Source organism: Nicotiana attenuata, chromosome 3, assembly GCF_001879085.1.
Source record: "Nicotiana attenuata strain UT chromosome 3, NIATTr2, whole genome shotgun sequence".
In the NCBI taxonomy this organism is placed as follows: domain Eukaryota; kingdom Viridiplantae; phylum Streptophyta; class Magnoliopsida; order Solanales; family Solanaceae; genus Nicotiana; species Nicotiana attenuata.
This window is the reverse complement of record NC_031991.1, coordinates 51704206-51714328: the sequence shown is the minus strand read 5'-3', so window position 1 is coordinate 51714328 and position 10123 is coordinate 51704206. Positions and strand designations below refer to the sequence as shown.

Genomic DNA, 10123 nt, shown 5'->3' with positions numbered 1-10123 from the left:
ATTTAAACCCCCCTGCATACAATATACAAGGACGATCTCACACGAGAGGGTCGATTCTGGCTCAGCTTTATCACCTCTCGCTTGATACCGTCCCAAAATGAAACTGATATAAGCATTGAGAAAGCTCTCATCATTGCCTGCATTATGACCGGGATCAAAATTGATGTGGGTGACATTATCTCCCGAGAGATAGGGGTTCGAGCCAACCAGATAGCCACGTCACTTCCATTCCTATGCTTGATCACAGCCCTCTATAACGCTGTGGAGGTTCCTTCAATGCCACACACTGACAAGATGGGGAAAGCGCGGAAGGATATTGATATCACGCGCATTAATGACCTGGTGCCACCGGTAGTTGTTTCTCCCCCAGAGGTTCAGACCCAAAGTGCTGCTGATATAGAGAACTCCGACTCCCAAACGCCTGTTACTCCTCAAGCCACAGTGGCTTCCACTTCCACTCCACAGCCCACCTCTCAGGCCACCACTGCTTGCTTCTGCCACACTGCCAGCTGTTTCGAGGCTCGGTCTCCTAGCTCAGCATGCAAATGCTAAGGTAGACCAGTTTCTGAAGAACCTCCCCACCCTTATCAGGCAGGAATTGACTCCCATCCAGTCCTCAGTGACGGCTCTCCAACAGCAACAAACATCGTATGGGGATTGCCTGAATCAGCTTGAGGTGCGGATTGAAAAGATAGAGCGGGGTGAGGTTGGAGACTTGCCAAAGCTCCGTGATGATGTTGCCACAATGAAGACTGAACTCCACAAGATGCAAACTCTTGAGTTTGATCTATCCTTTCTTATTCCCAAGGAAGGTGAGCAGGGAGCGGGCACGTCCGTGGTTGGATTAGATCTTGACTTCTCCACCTTGATGACAGCTCCTACACCTCAGACTGTCGGGGCTTCCCAGACTACAGCTCCCCCTGCACACATTGACATCCCTTCAGAGGATGATTTCGGACACTCTGCAGAGTCCGAAGGTCGGGAAACAGATGACGGAGATACTGAGGAGGAGTCATCGTCCGAGGAGGATGCGGGTCCTCAGGAGAAAGGCAAGAAGATTGCTGCCCCTACAGTTGCGGAGGAGGAACAAGCAGATGTTCAGAAGGCAATCAAACATTCGCTAGCGGACATGGTCGTCCAAGCAAATCCATCGACCACTCAGCCATCAGCGGGCGAGGCTAGCAGCTCACAGGCCCTAGCTCTAGTGTCGGGCCAGTTTGAGATCCCTCCTCTATCAGTGGAGGTCACTCCTCAGGTCGAGATCTCATCGGTCCCAACTTCAGCATCAGAGGGTGACCCTACCATCATTCAGTTGGCTTCCAACTCCCATGGCGCTTAGTGCGCCTCAGGGAGCCCCTAAACTCTGTTTTACATTCTTATGCATTGGGGACAATGCATGATTTTCAGTTGGGGGTGGGATAGCCTTGTACTTTTTGTGAACTGTTGTACATGTTTTTGTGTATATAAGAAAATCTATGTCCTTTCGTTTATACTTGTGTTGTTTTCGTACATGTGTTATCATTGTATATACTTGTGTTATTTTTGAACATATGTTATCTTTGTAAAAAAAATATATAAAAGCCCAAAAACAAGCAGATTGTAGATGCATGTTCATTTGTAGTAATTAGCAACGAATTCCCCTTGGTTTTTCTTCGTCGGGCTCTTTTCCAAGGGTGTAATAGTAGAACCAGGGCAGTAGGATGAAACATTTTGATTGGTTTGGTGTAATTGTCTAGTTTCAAGCATGTATGCCTGTAAATAACCTATACCCTTGCATTAATATAAAAAAAATGGGAAATCAACTGTGTGAACTTGAGGCTCGCTCTTTGACTCTATGTTTACTTAGAGTCATACATGTAAACATGATGAAAGCTTCGAGTTGCCAAGTGTTGACTCGAGGGATAAAGCTATGTTGAGTTAAACAGTTTGTGTGCCATGTGTGTGAGTCTTTGTATAAATAATGCTTGTGTTTACTTCTGCCATCTAGAACTTGCCCGGTTGGTCTTTTGATGCTAATAATAATTACATTTGGTTGGAGAAATGACCTTAGGCAGTCTTTGTGACTTTGGAAAACCAGTTAGCCTTTCAAGCTACCCATTGTGTAGATATTATCACTAGTTACCCCATTTGAGCCTTTGACCTTTTCCTTGGCCACCTCATTACAAACTTTTCCCCTTTTGTAAAATAATTCCTCTTTTTGAACCCGTCCCTCCTTGAACATCGAGAATGAGGCTAAAACCCTAAGTTTGGGGTGTGGTGTCAAGCCGAAAATTGGCAAGGTTGTATAGTGAGTGTAGGCAAGTGTACCTCAAGGTATTCATATGAAACTATTCATGCTCCAAAAGAAAAATTAAAAAAAAATTAATACGAGAGAAAAGAAGAAAAAGAAAAGAAAAAGAGATGTATGTGTATATATAAATAGGGAGCCTTGAAGAAAATTAGAGAGGTATTTAAAGTGGTTCAATGTTGGAAATTAGGGGCTAATGAGGGCTATGTGGTTTGAAAAGAAGCAAAGAGCAACAAGAAAGAAAAATGTGAGTAATGTTCAAGGAGGGTGTAGTCACTTGTACCCAAATGTTTATTCGACCCTTCCCTAAACCTATATTACAAGCTTAACAAGTACTTATGGGATCTCCAACCGAACGTTCTTAGAATAAAGTGATGCATTAAGACAAGGGCATGCCTATAGCGTGGCATGTTGTAACACTTGAAACTTTTTTTTTGAGAGTGAGTGTCTTTGTGAATCCGTCCCTTTTGTTGTAATTTTAAATATTGTGAGTTTGGGACTTTCTTTGTAGTGAGGGCACATGAATTGTGGGGTTAGACAGAAGTTGAGTTCTTGAAGTCGAATGCAAGTGCACTCAGCTGAGAGTAACATTTTGTCAAATTGGTCGAGGCTCAAAATTTCACAAGTTGATTAGTTTCTTTGTAAATAACAATGATGGTTCAGGAAGGGTGAATAGACGAAAGTGCATGCTTGTAGTACTGATAACTGACACCATCCACGGTCACTATTGTTTCGTATCGTTTAGATAGAGTCTAGAATAGGATAATGTCATTTTAGTTGCTTGAGGACAAGCAAGAGTTTAAGTTGGGGGTGTTGATGCGCCGGAGAATTTCGGCACATTTTAATACAAATTGCTTAGATTTTAGCTTGTTTTAAATGCAATTATCTCTTATACTTATCTAATTTTGATGTTTTTCAGTGTATGAGGTTTAAGGACCCAAGAACGTGGAAATGAAATCAAAAAGCCGCAAAAGGACAAGAAAATGGCAAAATGCGATCGCAGATGCAACAATGAGGACCGCAAATCCAACATGCGGGCCGCATATTGCCCAAAGGAACCGCATAGCCCAACAGTCTGTTGGCTAAATTTAGGCGCAAGAAATGCGGTCCATTATGCGACCGCATAACAAGTTTGCGGGCCGCATTATGGATCGCAAACTCCCTGTGGAAGTTGCAGAAGCTGGAAATGCGGTGACACTATGCGGTCGCAAATCAACAATGTGGACCGAATAATCAAGATGCGACGACTACCAGAAAACTAGGGTTCTAAGATGCGATAGCTCTGAAGAAAATGCGGACCGCATATCTGTTATTCGACCGATATGCGGCTGCAGAATTGACCTGGAAGGGTATTTTTGTCCGAATTTGGTCCTGAGTTTTGGCCCACTATAAATAGATTTATTGGGGTTTTGTGGGGGCATCTTATCTTGTTTTTGAGCTAAAATCCAACCTTTCAATATTCCTCTCTTTTGGAAGCTTTAGGAGTGAACAATCTTGCACTTTGTAAGCTTTATGGCATTTAATATTCTCATCTTTTTGTATTTTAGCATGAGTAGCTAACTTTAAATACTAAAGTTGTGGACCCTAAATGGGTGTTATGTTATTGGGTGTTTAGCATTGAATATATGTATAATGGTTGGTTGATATATATTTTTATTTCTCATTCTTCATTTATTGTTGGTGGTTGCAAACATTAACAAGTGCCATTAAATTCTTTCTTTACTTGGAAAAGTGAGTTAGAGTTTGGTAGAAGTAAATATCAAAGACTCAAGGCTTTAAACCTTGTTTAATAGAATCGCTTAGGAATGAGTGAGTTTTATTTGGCATATATTGATTGTTCTTAATTGCAACTCTTTTAAATTTGGAAAAATCATAAAGAGGAAATACTACCCAACCATTGAAAAATATTGGGTAGTCATTTAGAAATCATTGGCATATCTAAAGAACCTTCCATTAGAAATATATCATATTAACACCGATAGCATTACATTTCATTGAAGGGGACACAACCTTGGTCTCCTAAATCAAATTATTTACATTCTCAACGTTACAATTAGTTCTCTCTTTAAATCACAACCATATCATACTCTTCTTACAATTAACGGAATAGAATTACGACTTAAGTCAAGTAGCACACTACTCGAGCAACCTTTTCACACCAATTCCCTGTGGGGTTCGACCCCAACCTTGTTGGGTTATTATATTTGACACCGACTGCCTTACACTACTTAATTAAAGTTTAATTTGAGAGTATCAAAGAATCACATATGTTTTCATGTAAATTTTCATATTTTTAGGTTGGGAGATCTTTAGTACCGATATACAATCATTCACAATACCACTGTACTTTTACACGGAGTCCGATCACGGCCCTGTCACGCCCCCTTTTTCCCTCTTTGCATCGGAAAATTGGGTTGGTGACGTTTGGTTGGGACAACTGTTTCTTTTTGGGAAAGGGGTTTTCAATTGAAGAGTCGCCACCTAATGGTTTAAGGTGCATTAGGACACTTATAAGGTTCAATTCTAAGTTTGTTTGATAACCTGAGATAGGGTAAGGGCTTGAGATTATCCTAAGGGGAAGGTGTTAGGCACCCCTCAGGATCCACTAGTATGGTTCTCGGCCAGATAGTTTCTTTGTGAATTTGTGCAGTTAACAAGTAAACAAACAAGGCTAAAATAAGAGGGGATTTAAAATACACGAATGTTTGTAAGTGATAAAATAAAACAAAGTTTTGAAAGATTTATAACTAAACATGCTAACGAATATAAAAGGTTGGTCCTAGGTTTATTTGTAATATGGATCACATCAATGCAATACCCGGTAATCACTCCTCAAAAGAGGGTCTACACGTGGTATTAGCGCACCGGTCATCACATCCATATCTACCCTTCCCACCCCGTTAAGTTATTAAAGCGCAGATTGATCTCGACCTCTATCGCATGCTATTACCCGTCCATTCCTATCAGTCCCAGAGGAATTTAGGACTACTATTCCTATAAGCGGGAGGATTTTAGGCTGACTTTTGGGTTTTAAAGGTAAAAAGACTAAGGCGACATTCAAAATACATAAGACTGCATATTAAGGGGAACATGTAAACAACTAAAGGCTCATATATACCTCCTCAAGTAGAGCACATAAATAGCATGACTTAAAACACATTTAAGGCCAGAAGTACTAAGACAGGGGAATTTCAGATGTTGAAGCAGACCCATTTATTACATAACTCAGATAAGAAGTCTGAATCAGGCCTGCCTGCTGGTTGGAGCAGTTGCTAATTAAACAAAGGTGGATTCAATTTTATCGTTATTACCTAAGGCTTGCCTAAGTGTGTATTGATCGTACCATATAATCATGATACCTAATACTGATTCCAAAAAAGGGCAAAGCAGTCAGAGTTTTAAACGAGTAATTTGGATCATATAGGCATGCTTTCTAAACCACATTAATGAAAGGAGTGAGTTGTTTAAACTAATTCAACATAGTACGAGTCAAACTGATTTTAACTAAACTGGTTTCAGATCCTATAGGCATGGTATCTAATTGAGTAAGCATGATTTATTTGATCAGAGCAAAATTCCTATTGGCATGACTTCTATAAAAAATACTGATTTTAATCCTGTAGACACGACATCTAGTTTAGAAACTGATTTTAACTTGTGGGCATGATGTCTGATTATAGCCATTAGACCCTATAGGCATGATTTCTAAGTGTGGAAGTAAACATGCAGAACTTTACTAATCAGATCCTAAAGGCAGGATATCTAACCTTAAAACATGCACAATTACCCCATCCCTTTTCACTAACCAACCCCAATATTCGTTACAACTTATTACAGNATATCAAGTGAAGACTTTGAGGAAGCAAACTATGTCAACAACTCAAGGAGGATATCAAAGGCAACAATACCAAGGTCAAGGACAACAAAATCAATGGAGGAATAACCCACAAGGGCAAGGCAACCAACATTGGCGGAATGACCAAGGTAGCTCAAATCAAGGAAATTGGAATAACAACAACAGCAACTTCTCAAATCGGAGTTCAAACCCTTATGTTCCACCAAAGGGTCAATATTCAAATCAAGGGTCCTCAAGTGATTCCAAGTTGGAAAGCATGCTTGAACGGGTATTGCAAAATCGAGAGAGGTCCGACACTTCTAAAAGGAATATAACCGAGTTTGTGGGTTCTCATACCGCTTCCATTCAAAAATTGGAGATGCAAATGAGAGACCTCTCTAGGGAACAAAATCCAAAGCAAAAGGGAACACTTCCTAGTGACACAATTGCGAACCCAAAGGGTAGTGGAAGTGGTCCAACTTCTCATATCATGGAAATTATTACTCGGAGTGGGAAGGTACTACAAGGAGAGAGTGAACAAGTGATTGAAGTAGAAGCGTACGAGCAAGAGGTTGAGGTTGAAGAGCCAAGGGTTGTTGAAGTTGAAAAAGTTCTGGAAGAGTTGAAAGTTCAAGAAGTGAATCGGGAAGAGGTAAAGGAAAAGGTAAATGAGACACCAAAAGCTCTACAACCTATTCCTAGACCTCCTCCTCCTTTTCCTCAAAGACTTGCGAGGAAGGTTGATGATAGAAAACTCGAAAAATTCTATGACATCCTCAACAGTTATCGGTAAATATTCCATTTGTAGAAGCATTTCATGAGATGCCGGGTTTTGCTAAATATTTGAATGATTTGATTACCAAAAAGAGAACCACCAAGAATGAAGTGGTGAATGTGACTCATCGGGTTAGTTCCATCATTGCAACATCCACCATTCAAAAGAAAGAAGACCCGGGAGCTTTCGCCATTCCATGTACTATTGGGGCACGTGATTTTGCAAGAGCTCTTTGTGGCAATGGGGCTAGCATTAACTTAATGCCTCTTGCCATTTACAAGCAAGCGGGATTAGGTATGCCGAGGCCCACAAGTATGAGGTTGCAAATGGCCGATCGTTGTATTAAGAGACCGGTGGGAATTGTTGATGATGTGCTTGTAAAAGCGGGAGAGTTCCATCTACCCGCCGTTTTCGTAATCCTTGATTGTGCAGTTTCCAAAGAGATCCCTATCATCTCGGGGAGACCATTCCTTGCCACAGGAAGAGCACTAATGGATTCAGAACGAAATGAGATCAAATTCCGTGTAAATGATGAAGAGGTTACATTCAAGGCAAGCAAGGGTATGAAACTACCACATGCATATGAAAGCATCTCGGTGATTGATGTTGTTGATGATGTGGAAGATGCGGTTGAAATGAAGATGGAAGAACAATTCCTCGGTGAAGCGTTGGCGGCTATTTTGGTGAACTTTGATGGTGAAGATATGGAGGGGGTATATGGAATCAGTCAATGCATTGGAAGGGCTTGGGTCCTACACCTATGCTCCGAAGAAGCTCTCTCTCGGCTTGGAGAATAGAGCCACTCCTCCCGCAAAGCCTTCAGTCATTGAGCCACCACAACTAGAGCTCAAACCACTTCCACCACACTTGAGGTATAAATTTCTTGGCTCAAATGATACTTTACCGGTAATTGTCTCTTCTTTGTTGAATGATGTGCAGGTAGAGCAATTGTGGAATGTCTTGAGGGAGCATAGGTTAAGCTATTGGATGGACAATTGCAGATATCCGGGGGATTCCCGCCGAAATGTGCGAACACAAGATCCAATTGGAGAATGAGAGTAAACCAAGTGTGGAGCATCAACGAAGGTAAAACCCTTCAATGCAAGAAATGTTAAAGAAAGAAATCATCAAGTGGTTGGATGCCGGGGTAGTCTACCCTATTGCCGATAGTTCTTGGGTGAGCCCGGTGCAATGTGTGCCGAAAAAGGGAGGCATGACCTTGATTGAAAATGAGAAGAATGAGCTCATCCCAACAAGAACGGTGATCGGATGGATGGTGTGTATGGATTACCGGAAGCTAAACAGTGCTACGCGCAAGGACCATTTCCCTATGCCTTTTATTGATCAAATGCTTGATCGACTAGCGGGAAGATCATTCTATTGCTTCTTGGATGGATACTCCGGCTACAATCAAATCAACATTGCATTGGAAGATCAGGAAAAGACAACATTCACTTGTCCATATGGGACGTTTGCATTTAGCCGGATGCCATTTGGGTTATGCAACGCTCCGACCACTTTCCAAAGGTGTATGATGTCAATATTCTCCGATATGGTGGAGGATTTCTTAGAGGTATTCATGGACGACTTCTCGGTCGTGGGTGATTCTTTTGAGCATTGTCTAGACAACCTTAGAGAAGTGCTTAAGAGGTGTGAAGAAACGAACCTCGTGCTAAATTGGGAAAAATGCCACTTCATGGTGGACGAGGGCATTGTTTTTGGCCGCAAAATTTCCAAACATGGCATAGAAGTTTACCGGGCAAAGATCGATATCATTTCCAAGCTTCCTCCACCCACTTCAGTTAAAGGTGTCTGAAGTTTCTTGGGGCATGCCGGATTCTATAGGCGTTTCATCAAGGATTTTTCCAAAAGTGCAAATCCCATGTGCAAACTCCTTGAGAAAGATGCTTAATTTGTGCTTGACGAGAAGTGCCTCAAAGCCTTTGAGGAATTGAAACAAAAGCTCACAACGGCACCTATTATTGTCACACCCTATTGGTCCCTTCAATTCGAACTCATGTGTGACGCCAGTGGTGTAGCTATTGGGGCAGTGTTTGGCCAACGTCATGACAAGGTTCTCCACCTGGTCTATTATGCAAGCAAGACACTCAATGGCGCACAAATGAACTATACGGTGACTGAGCAAGAACTTCTTTCTATTGTCTATGCCTTTGAGAAATTCCGGGCTTATTTGTTGGGATCCAAGGTGATAGTGTACACAGACCATGCTGCTCTTCGCTATCTCATGGCAAAGAAAGATGCAAAGCCTAAGTTGATTTGGTGGGTCCTGTTGTTGCAAGAATTTGACTTCGAAGTCAAAATAAAAAAGGAACGGAAAATAAAGTGGCGGATCATTATCAAGGCTTGAAGAGGCAGGGAGACCAAAGGAAGATCTTGAAATCAACGATGCTTTCCCGGATGAACACATATTGGCATTATCTAACACTTTCTCTCCTTGGTACACCGATATTGCTAACTACTTGGTTAGCGACCTTATTCCGGATGTATTGGAAACTTATCAAAAGAAGAAGTTTTTCAGAGATTGTCAACAATACTATTGGGAAGAACCATTCTTATTCCGAGTTTGTGCTGGTAACATCATCAGAAGGTGTGTTCCAGAGGAGGAGATTATGCCAATTCTAAAGGCATGCCATGACTCACCCGCCGGGGGTCACCATGGAGGAAATCAAACGGCGCCAAAAGTTCTTGAATGTGGTTATTATTGGCCGTCGATTTATCATGATGCCAATCAAATGGTCAAAGCTTGCAACCAATGTCAAAGGCAAGGGTCAATCTCTAAGAGGCATGAAATGCCAATGCACTTTGTGATGGAGATAGAGATCTTTGATGTGTGGGGAATTAATTTTATGGGCCCATTTGTAAGTTCTTGAGGAATGAAATACCTCTTGGTAGCTGTGGACTATGTGTCCAAATGGGTTGAAGCAATTGCCTTACCAAACAATGAGGCAAGGAGTGTGACCACGTTGTTAAAGAAAAACATATTCACGCGGTTTGGCACTCCTAGAGCCATTCTTAGTGATGGTGGGTCTCACTTTTGTAACAAGGCTTTCACGGGGCTATTAGAGAAATATGGCATCAATCATAAGGTGGGCACACCTTATCATCCCCAATCAAGTGGCCAAGTTGATGTTTCCAACCAGGAGATCAAGAATATTCTAGCAAAGACTGTTAATGCAAACAGGACCGACTGGTCAATAAAGCTAGA

General features: G+C 41.6%; 1 pseudogene; it reads left to right on the top strand.

The window, feature by feature from the left end:
* The window catches only part of LOC109224370, a 20827-nt pseudogene extending 11039 nt beyond the window's left edge, over positions 1 to 9788 (top strand).